Raw genomic sequence first — 11,993 nt, 5'->3', positions numbered from 1 at the left:
CACTGGAAAATATGAAGGTCTCTCCAAACACCATTATATTGGGCGACTTCAACTACCCAAACATAGACTGGGAGCATTACTCTAGCTCCAACACCCTAGCCCAAAGGTTCCTAGAATTTATAAACTCAGATGCTATGGAACAACTTGTTACCACTCCCACAAGAGGGGAAAACATACTGGACCTGATCATCACCAACATGGGGACTCTATGCTCCAGACCAGAAGTGTATCCCTCATTGGTAAGATCAAACCATAAACTAATCTCACTGGATATTCACATCCCGACTCCACCCCCTGCCCTGAAAACCACAGTGAAAAACTTCTCTAATGCAAATTTCACACTCCTCAAAACCGAGGTGGAATCCTTCAAAGCCCCCGGGCCTGTGGAAAATTCTGCCCAGACCGCAGAATCCTTTATAAACGCATTCTATGAACACCTTCAGGAATGCATGGATCATGCAATCCCAAATAAAATCAAGTCCCAATCCTCCAAAGGCAGACGTCCTGTCTGGTGGACCCAAGCCATAAACAAACTATACAATAGAAGGAGGAAGCTACTACATGATAGAGCAAAATCCCAAAAAGGGAAGGCATCTCTGATCAGTATTAGCAAAAAACTACGGGCACTCATAAAATTGTCTAAGACCAGCTTCGAGAGAAAAATTGCACAGGACACTAAGGATAATCACAAGGCTTTCTTTAGTTATGTTAGGAACCTGGGTGGGAATTCCCAGATATGCTCAGAATTAGTCCAAAATGATAAAAAATACACCGAACCCACAGACATTGCCAACATCCTAGCTGACAGGTTCAGCGCAAACTCCCCTCCCCACCAAAAGGGCAAATATCTATCCCAGCAGAGTGCTGCCCCCCCTGACATCTCAGATGCTTAGGTAAGAGCTGCCCTCTCCAAAGCAAAAAACACAGCATCAATGGGACCAGACGGTGTCCTGGGCTGCGTCCTACATGAACTCCAAGAAGAGCTAAACCCAAACATAAAACTACTGTTCAGTCTCAGCCTTACTACAGGATATGTACCCAAAGAGTGGCATACATCAACAGTGGTCCCTCTCCACAAAGGTGGTGCCTCAACGGATCCTGGAAACTATCACCCCATAAGCCTGACTAGCTTGGTCTGCAAAGCTATGGAAAGGATCATCATGGACCTCATAAATAAAGATATTGAGGATCTACAGACACTGGATCCTACCCAGTTTGGCTTTGTTAAGGGCAGATCCTGCCTCTTAAACCTGGTTGATTTCTTTGAAGCAGTCACTAAGGCCATTGACAAGGGGAAGGTGGTCCACACAGCCTACCTGGACCTCGCAAAAGCCTTCGATACAATACCCCACTCGGGCATTATAGATAAGCTCACCAGCTTAAATTTAAACCCCTATGTCACTAGATGGGTTGCAAACTGGCTCAAGGACAGAACCCACATGGTTAGAATTGCTGGAGCCATGTCAGACTCCAAACCAGTTACAAGTGGCATCCCACAAGGCTCAGTCCTGGGACCTCTCTTGTTTGGTATATATTTCTCGGAGGTACAGGCCAACACGGAAGGACTGACTGCAAACTGGGCGCCATAATCGACACTGCAGCCAACACAAGCATCTTCCAAAAGGGCCTCATAGAAACAGACAACTGGTGCCAGAGCCATGGCCTCAAGCTAAACGCCAAAAAGTGTATAGTCATCCCCTTTGGCAAAAACAAAGTGCCCACAAATTACCACATAGGTGGTAATCCATTAAGTACAGAAGAAGTAATTAGGGACCTGGGGACCCAAGTTGATAGCAATCTCTCATTTGACAACCAAGTGGTTAGAAAAACATTTTATATAGTCCACCTAATCATGAAGGGATTCACATCTAGATCAGGGGAGGTCATCGTGCCTCTTTACTCATCCCTCATCAGGCCCATAATTGAGTACAATGCCCCTTTTGGGATGTACCTTACCAGACACCTGCAGCAACTGGAAAGACCCCAAAAGTACCTCACCAAGAGGATCAAAGGGCTCAAACAGATGCCATATGCTGCCCGGTTAAAGAAACTCCAGCTCTACTCAGTGGCATACCGCCTGCTCAGAGGCGATCTGTGCCTGATGTATAAAGCCATGTCCAACCCAGAATTAATGGACATGCTGCACCTCAGAAAATCCAAATCCCATCGAGCTACAGGCTCGAGAGACTTGAACCTCAGCACTGAAATAAATAGGACATGCTGGAGGGACAGATTCATAACCCAGAGGCTCCCTTCACTCTGAAATAAAATCCCAGTCCAGGTTAGGCAGAGTCCCTCATTGACTCTCTTCAAGAGGAATCTTGATGAGTGGATGGGAGATCATAGGTTTACCCCGGGTATCACTTCTGTGTCACTGTTAGACAGAGGCACAGTATACTAACCTCGAAAAAGGGCATAGCAAAATTATTTTAAAATGGGTGGCGAAAGCCAAACACACTCTGGCTAGGCTTATAAATGCCCTAGGGCAGATAGTCTAGTATGAACCTATGAACAAATGCAAGTAACTTTAACTTCACCATGCTCTTCCCATTGCAAGCCCCACTCATCACATACCTGACTGGACATTTGAAAGGGGTACTGGTGAAGTTTATGGAGCACCACCCTTGATAACTAGATGGATGATGGTTGCACCAGTAGTTATGGGCAGTTGAAGACACCTCTGAGTCAGAGAAATACCCTCTGAGCTGGGAACCTGCAGTTAAAATATTTTCCATGCGGAAGTGGAGACAGGCTCACCCCACCTCCTAAAAATGTATTTATATGACTTATTTTCTATGCTTTGATGTGAACTTTGATGGTGCTTGTAATCTGATTTTGTGCTTATTTGACAGCTACATTTCAGTCTTCTCTCTTTCAGCCTTTTGTTATTGAAGAGTGATGTGGACATCCTACAGAAGGTCCTCACTGAGACAGATGCCAGGTGTCAGAACCATGGCCTCAAGCTCAATGTCAAAAAGTGCAGTGTCATCCCCTTTGGTAAAAACTCAGTACCCATGAACTACAACATAGGCAGCAATCTACTTAACACCGAATGCGTGATAAGAGACCTTGGGACCCAGGTGGACAGTAGTCTCTCCTTTGATAGTCACATCGCCACAGTAGTCAGGAAGTCCTTCTATGTGGCACACCTCATCATAAAAGGGTTCTTATCCAGGAAAAAAGAGGTCATTGTTCCCCTCTACTCATCACTCATTAGACCCATTAGAGAGTATAATGCCCCTTTTGGAATGTACCTCACAAGACATCTGCAGCAGCTGGAAAGGCCACAAAAGTACCTCACAAAGAGGATTACTGGCCTCAAACAAATACCCTATACTGACCGCCTCAAAAAACTCCAGCTTTACTCTGTAGCATATCGCCTACTCCGAGATGATCTCTGCCTAACATATAAAGCTATGTCAAACCCAGAGCTGTTGGACATGTTACACCTAAAGAAATCCCAATCCCTCCGAGCTACACGCTCTAGGGACCTAAACCTTGTCACCACAATAAACAGGACACGCTGGAGGGATAGATTCCTGTCCCAGAGACTTCCTATACTCTGGAACAAGCTACCCATCTATGTCAAGCAAAGTTCTTCATTAGCACTCTTCAAGAAAAATCTTGATGAGTGGATGGGAAATAGGAAATACACCCCGGGGATCACTTCTGTGTCTTTGCTCAACAGTGGCACAGGAAAAAAACTTTCTGGGGTGGCGTAAGCCATGGAACCTTGCTGGCTAGGCTTACATAGGCCCTTGCGCCAATAGCCTAGTACCTACCTCTGAACCTATATGATGTAATGGGTATTTCCTTCCTTGAGGATGGTAGGAGTGTGCAGGCACAAAATGAGGTGATAGTCTCCCAGAATGGATGCATATCCTCAATAGTAAAATAACACAAATTTTCTGGGTTCACCTGCAAGGAGGTGCAAAAAGGGTTGTCATAACTGCTCCATTGGCTGATGTCCTAATGTTTGTTGTTAGATTGAATCTTGAAAAATATGACAATAGTCTGAAAATAGTCAGGTAAGGTCCTTCTGAGTTTGGGCAAGATCAGAAATAGGACAGTGTAAAACTTCACCTATTTACACTTAAAAAGTAAAATGGGGACTGTCTAGTATTATGCATGTTAGCTTTGAGTGCCCTCACCTGTGAAAGCTCAATATTGCTTGTAGATTTGAAGCCCTAGCTAGCTTTTCATTATAAAAAGCAGTATTTCCTGTTTTTGCTAACATTTTCTTCTCTCACAGCAATGCCCCCTGCACTACCTTCTGCCTGGCTGCCTTAGCAAAAGTTATCCATGACCCCTTTGGTATTGTGGAAGGACTCATGGCGGTCTGATGGGCGAGTGCAATTTAATGGCATTTGATGAGAGACTTTTAAGGCGTCTATTGTAATCCAAGCATCCATCCAACTACAGATAAAAGTGAAGGGTAAGGTTGGAACATTTGCCTGTCTTTTATACTAAAGCTGATGTATCTGCCATGGTGGTGTAATAGGAAGATGGAATTTGGGGGAAGGGAGAGAGCAACTTAATTCAGCATCAGTAATATTGTAAATGTGGGCATGTTAAGTACTGGTGGGCTGATGTGCAGAAATTTTGTTTTTTCAGACAACTGTCCATTCTTATATGGCCAGTCAGAAAACCATGGATGGTCCTTCACACAAAATATGGCTCGATGGTAAAGGGTCTACTCAAAATCATTCCAGCATCCACTGGTGCAGGAAAGGCAGTCAGCAAAGTTATTCCAGAACTGAAGGGGTATGTACATTCCTATGGGGGGGGGGGGTGAAAAAGCAAGAATGGAGGGGATCTGCACTGCATAAAACTGCTTTGAGGGATGAGTTCTATAACCTGTCTCCTCCTATCCAGGAACTAGGGCACTTGAACCTAATGCAAGAGTTTTAGGGGAACGGGCATATACTACCAGTTTAAATATGGGAATTCTTCACACAAATTCTTGCCTTTGGCTTACTATTGTAGTTTAGTCCATTGTTTGGTTTTTTTCTTAGATATGCATATTCAGGTTTTGACAGCTATTGAAATGAGTTGATTGCTGTTGTGCTGTCTTTGGAAGGACTGTTTACAAGCCGTTTGTTTTCAAAACATGGTTCTGAAACTGTTTAGTTAGCCAGTGCACTGGTGTGCCTTGGTGTCATTTTACCACACTCATGGCAGTATTTGATACTGGTAGGCACTAAACTATTGTGGGGGGAGAGGGGGTTCAAGTTTATCAACTTAGGGTAGTCGATCCCTGTTGTGCTGATTTGTCATAGTATAAGGTTGTGTCAAAGCTGAAGACCTGCAGGGCCAAAAACTCCTGTAACTTCAAAAATATGCATTAAACGGTTCATCTGTCTCTTCAGGGTGCATTTGGTTTCGGGGAGGGATCTGTGCTACATAAAACAACAGCTCCTTACAACTTGTGAAAACCCTTATTACATTAACAGGAAGCTGACTGGTATGACATTCCGTGTCCCAACGCCCGATGTCTCAGTTGTGGATTTGCCCTGTCGAATGGAGAAACATGTATGTGTAGAGTACATTTTAGTTTCCTGTTTTTTTGGCCTTTTCAGAATCTAGTTTCTGGATAGTCTTGGGTATTGAATGCTGGAACTTTAATGCACCAAAGTGGCTTCTTATAACCTGAATCAAGCCCTTCTTGTTAGTTGTCATAGTGACAGTTTGCTATGAACAGCCATGACCACATCACCTTAGACCTTTAATGTTATGTAGCAGTCGAGTTTGGTATTTTAGTATGTGATCATCAAAATCTGCTGTACTTGTGATTATTTTTAGGCCTTGTATGAACTGGGATACACAGATGAACAGGCAAGTTGCTTATACTGAAGCATGTTTAAGTGCTGTATTGCCTATCCTGCTGCTATACTCAAATCAGTGGGGAAAGCTATAGTTGCAATTCGAGCAAGAGATTGATCTTTCTAAACTCTGCTTTCTTATCTAGAACTGAGGGTACATAAACTCCTTTCTGAGCTTTTCTACATCTGTAGAAAGTTCTGATGTGAGGATTTGTCACATGACCAAGTTCCTTGCCAAGGTTTACTAACCTGAATGGATCTTACTATTTTAGTTGCATTTTGACAAAATTCAAACGTTAATAGGGGATTGAAAAGGTCCTTGGGACTGATTTTTAATGGCATCAGTGAGTACATGATTTCTTAATGGGTTTCTTTTGTCATGTTGTCTCAACAGACTTTAATGGGGATGATCATTCTTCAGCCTTTGATGCTGAAGCTGGAATTGCTCTCAATGAGCACTTTGTCAAGCTAGTGTCATGGTAAGTATATTTTGGTCTGTCACAATCTGACTCAGTTTAATTCTGTGGATTTGTAAGCCTGCCAGCCTAGGTCAAATACAGAAGCAGTCTTGAACTGCAAAGAACACTCTGCATTTCTTGATTTGGGGACATGTCCAAGGTTTTTAAAAGCTTTCTAACAATTTTAGCAGTGCTCCACTGTTAACAAGAGTGAGATTTGAGACCAAGGAGTTTGCAGGCTGGGTGTCACCCCTTGTGAATGACACTATTAACCTTGGCATCAGTTTGTCTTCAGTCTTGCCCTTAACCCCCCCAAAGTACTGAAAAGTAAGACTTGGTCAGCATTAGTGTCTGCCTTTTGTTGACCTGGTGCACTGTTCTTACTGTGTCCAGCTTCCTGGTAGAATATTCCCAGAACTTAAAGCTGCATTCAAGCTCTATAAGAATAAATGGAAGGTCGCTATGGCCTAACATTTTTTAGCCATGCGAGACACTGAAGTTGGATCAGTGCTAGGGGTAAGTGATGGAGAGAGGTGGTGACCACACCCAACTTGGGAACATCTTGGGGGGATTGCAGAGTATCCATATTGAAAAATAATACATCAGCTGTCTGTGCCTTCTAAAACATATATATTTTTGGGAGATAGCTCTGTAGCCAGTTATGTTGTTGATTTGATTTATTTTAGTTTGGTTAATAACTTTTTTGAATTTAATGGTTATTATCATCAAATTCAAGGTACCGCCATGGGAGCTCCGTTTACTCCATGTATGTCAACCTAGTAATGGGAATTATTTGAAGTGGATTTTTTGCATAAATTGGATTTTTTTAGAAAATATGTTTTGTTTTATTATAGATGTATAGATGATTTGATTATTTTATGTAGAGGTGGGGAATTATTTGTTGAAGATTTTGTTTGTGAACTGTATAAAAATCGTTTTGGGTTTGAATTTGACGGGATGCAGACGGGTAAGTCAGTTGCATTCCTGGATGTGGTTTTAGAAGGCCATGAGAATGGAAATATAAGTACTAGGATATACAGAAAATTTGATGATGGAGGCCATTTCTTGGATGATAGAAGTTGTTATCCATCTCACTTATTGGATGCTCTCTCTTATGGAGAGTTTTTGAAAGTTAGTAGATTATGTAGTGAGAAGAAAGTTTTGGAAAAAGAAATAGGGCGGAACTGTGTTATGTTTAGACAAAGGAGGTATAGTATACAGATCATTGCAGTTGAATTGTAACCATAACAGAAAGAAGGAGATTAACAAATCAAGTAAGGAGGTAGGGATATCTAACTATTCTAATTGCTACATTATTTAATTTATTGACTAGTGAAATAGTAGATATTATAAAACATTATTGTCCTTTTCTTTTAAAAGACAAAAATAGTGTGAATACTTTATGGCATACCCCCCTGATAACTTTTAAGAGGGAGAGAAGCATAAAAGATATGTTGATTCATAATAAATTCTGTGTACCTAAAGTAAGATGTAACAATATAATGAGCAGGTTTGGAACCTGGGTCTGTGGGTTGTTCTGTATGTCATTATGTGGTGAAATCTTTTATTTATTTATTTATTTGACATTTGTTTACCGGGATGGTCCAACTGGGCAATAGCCCTTTTTCAGTAGAGGCCTGGGGAGAAAATCTCCAGTTAAATCATAAGCATAACAAATGTAACAGTAAAAAGTACACGATAAGTATTTTCAAGAATACTGCAATGTAACACCAGTACGAATAAAATGTTACAGCTCATGACAAAAATTTACAAGAAAAAGACAATGTAAGAAGAAGTATTTTACAAGAAAAAGACGATGTAAGGAAGTAAGAGACTAATACTAGAAGTAAAAAAGATGGGGGGACAGATAAGGAAGAAGAAGGAACAGAATTGACTGGAGTGTTAATGGTGTGAATATACTTGTAATGGATTCACTTTGGATCGAAATTCTGAAATGTCGAATGTCATATGATCAAGACTATATGATCAATGTTTCAGAATATCAAAATTCCGAAACAAATCCCAGAACAAACAAAATAACAACTAGTTAAACAATTATGCAGGGGGCAAGCCCCCCTGCAGCTCCCACCCCCCACTACTTAAATATACCAACTCCGAGATCACACTACAGCGAGGAAAAGGGAAATCTCTCGTTCCAAGCTGTATGCAGATCTCCATTCAAAATTATGGTCTCGACCATATGAAATTCGATGTTTCAGGATTTTGACATTCTGAAGGGAACACACATGTAATACAATGGGACTGATTTATGCTTTAATGTGTTCCTGTGACCTGTCTTATATTGGTGAAAGTAAAAACTTTTAAGATTAGGTTACAGGAACACATAAGAGACATTACAAATAATAAATTGGAAAGTCTGGTAGCTTGTCATTTTAATACTGCATGTTGGGGGGGGGGGTATGCAGATTTAAAAGGTTGTATTTTGGAACATATTGAAGCTGAAATGCAACTTGTTTTAAGAATAAATTATTGTATAAAGAAACTGGTTTTATCTTAAAATATGGCACTATGACACCTATTGGCTTGAATAAGGAATGCAACTGGAAGTGTTTTTTTGTAAAAGTGTTTGAAAATTTGTTTTTTTAATCGGATAATTTATAATGAGTGTTAATTGTCAGTAATATAAACTGAGCTTGTTTTTTGTGTGTGTTATCTCCGAGAAGGCTTGTGAGCCAAGGTGCTAGAGTATGTTCATTAAATTCTGTGCTTATTGGATCTCTGGCTATTCATTGTTGTTTTATGGTTGTTATCCAACTTTACATATGAGCATACAGGAAGGGGGCGGTATTGAGTAATTTGCATTTTCTAGATTTCTGCAATTCCACAGTATCTTCCTTTCCCAGCATGTAAAATGATATGAAGGGAACCAACATATAGTCAAGTATGGCTCAGTTTACCTGATCAGAATCTTTTTCCTGAGTTTTGAAGTACAATATAGCAATGTAGCAACCAAGATATAACCAGGGCCAGATCAAGCACTATGTGACCTGGGCAGCTGCCAAGTCCCCTTACCAACAGGGGGCCCAGCCACAACATTACACTAAAAAGCTTTCTTTGCTGAGTGACTGCATGCTGTCACTTTAAAAATTAAAAAAAATAAAGTTTTCCTGCTTTGCCCTTAGCCATGTCGGTTGCTTCCTGCTTTCAGCCAATGAAATAGAAGCAAACGTTCAAAGATGGATTAGCAGGAAACTAGAATACAGTAAAAACAGTGTTTGAACAGCCAGAGAATCCAGTCGATGCAGCATTTTATTCAGAGGTTGTTAGCCAGTGAATCCATGCAGCATTTTACTTTATTAGAAGTGCAGTGTGTGAGAAATGTCCCACCTAGTTATGATGCTTGTCAGTCAAACTCTGTACCTTGATAAAGGGGGGGTAAATAGCCTTAATCAAACTGCCAAACCCAATTTCATCTGGTACATGAAATGCATGTTGATGTAAAACCTGTTGAGGTAAGTGATTTGGAGTAGTGTGGCAGAAGTTGTAGGGAGGTCAAAAATGCGATGTGCCCTGCAAGAATGAAAGCCCCTAGTAAAGTGTATGCTCTATGCAGTAATTCTGATTTTATGTATAACTTGTGGGTTGAACAAAAGCTACTGTTACATCACTTATATTGCCTCTGTTTTTGCTCTATTAATTTCAGTAAAGAACAAATTCATTAATAGCCAATACATGTTGCATTTTGGTAATATATATTTGCAGTCTTTAGAGTATCCAGCTAATACAAAGGGGTTTACATTTGTCAGGCCATAGTTTGCATTTAGTGGTGATCAGAACCTTAAGTAGTCATTGTTGTATGTTATTGTGATACAGTCAGATCGAATTGTAAAGGATTTCTGCATTTAGGTAAAAACTTAATACAGCAGTTAGCAGAGAGAACTAAAGCTCTGACTTGTTAATGAGCTGCTTCCTGTGGTAAAGGTGCAGGTTTGAATCTTTCTACCTTCATTTACCTCCTTTGTGATACTGAGCAAGTCATTTAACCAGTCAGTACTTTGGAAGAATTTGCAATTTGGGCTAGGCATCTTAGTGGTCTCCAGGGCTACATGCCTAGTAACCATGAACCTGTTTGCCACCCATTCCCTATTGCATAGCTTATCTAGTAAAGGAAATGTTATTGCAATATCAGCAGCACACTAGTTTAATGCAACATGGACACTTTATCCAAGGACAGCAGGCACGGAATTTACAGATGAAGACTCAGCAGCGGCCTCTGCATTAGTAACTCTAATGTGGAATTTGGATGACTTATTTATTTCTGTTTGTTTTCCAGGGTAGAGCAGTGATCCCCACTGATCTTTTTCATACTTGGCTTGGGAGCAGTATCTGGTTTAGTGACTTGCTCAGCCAGTTAGGTTCTGCCAAGACTGCATATATTGATTTAGCATGTTATCAGGTAGCTGATATTTTTTGTGCTCTTAAATACTTAACTATGCTATACATAGCTGGATCTTATCATACGATGCTTGTGATCTTTATAAAGTTTCATGTAGTTCAAAGCTACCAGATGTGCAGTCAACAGTTGGTTATAACGGGGGGGGGGGGGGGGCAGGGCTCTGTGGACTAAAGTATATAATGCTTTTATCTGGACATTCTAAAACTCACAATCAGCCTTTGCAGGACATATGCTTTAGCTATAACTACTATGTTTGTCAAATTTGAAATGTGACTTTGGTCATAAATTTCGACACCCACATCTGAAGGATGTAGTCACCAATGTGGCTGTAATTCCTGGGTTTGAGGGATGTCTGTGGATATAAATGTACATAAATACATCTGGCTAGATGTATTTTAAATGAATGCATGTTGCGAGGGAAGACAACTTTGTCTGTTTTCAATGTGAGGCTATTTTATGTTTTCTTTAGGAAAATGCTGTTAGTGTTTGTGTCTTAAAATTTGAAATAAAGGTTTTAAATCAAATCTCTAAGCATTGTAAAGGTCAAGAAAATAGTCTGCACACTGACTTGTTTGAACAGTGTTTAGGGTAAGTGAGGAGACAGCCAAGTAATAGGACACTGGAATGGTTGCGGGGGGGGGGGGTGGAAAGGGGCCCTGGTCATTACCCTGCCTAGAGCCCCTTTTGACCATGATCCAACTCTGGATGTAACTTGTACTTGTATGCAGTTTCATTGTACAAAAATTTAATAATGCTGCTTTCTTTTCAGGTATGACAATGAGTTTGGTTACAGCCAGCATGTTGTGGACCTGATGGCTTATATGCACAGCAAGGAGTGACTCCATTGCGCTCTAGCACCAAGAGAAGTTGCCAGATAACCAGGCTTTTCCCAGCTTTTCACTTGGAACATTCTTCAGTATGATATAATGTAGATGTCTGTAAAATAAAGTAATATGCTGGCCTGTGCTTGTTGGACTATCATAAGTTATAGTATGTCTAGGTTTTAGCATGACAAAGACCAGCGTGACTTCAGTTGGTCGTAATGTCTCCACATGCCTATTTTCATTATGAAGAGAATTTTTGGCAAAATTGGCTGTTGGAGCTGGAGAATCCATACTGAATTTGTTTTATGGTTGGGCCAAGTGTGTTCATTGTGTTGTGGAATTAAGACGCACAGTGCTGTTTGTACTGTAAACTGCCATTTGCTTGTGCATCTTGTTCCTATTACTATACCTTTTCTAACTTTGTATAATGGCTGTCATGAGAAATACATGGTGACATCTGTGAGGAGGGCTT

The 11,993-nt window shown here is 40.7% G+C and overlaps 1 pseudogene; it reads left to right on the top strand.

Annotated features, from left to right (window-relative positions):
• Window positions 1-3,873: 3,873 nt before the first annotated feature.
• Window positions 3,874-11,649, top strand: LOC122807963 (annotated as a pseudogene).
• The last annotated feature ends 344 nt before the right edge of the window (window positions 11,650-11,993 follow it).

This window comes from Protopterus annectens, chromosome 8.part0 (assembly GCF_019279795.1).
Source record: "Protopterus annectens isolate FY-2018-M chromosome 8.part0, PAN1.0, whole genome shotgun sequence".
Classification (NCBI taxonomy): Eukaryota; Metazoa; Chordata; order Ceratodontiformes; family Protopteridae; genus Protopterus; species Protopterus annectens.
The sequence above is the reverse complement of the archived record's forward strand: the minus strand, read 5'-3'. Positions and strand labels throughout refer to the sequence as shown.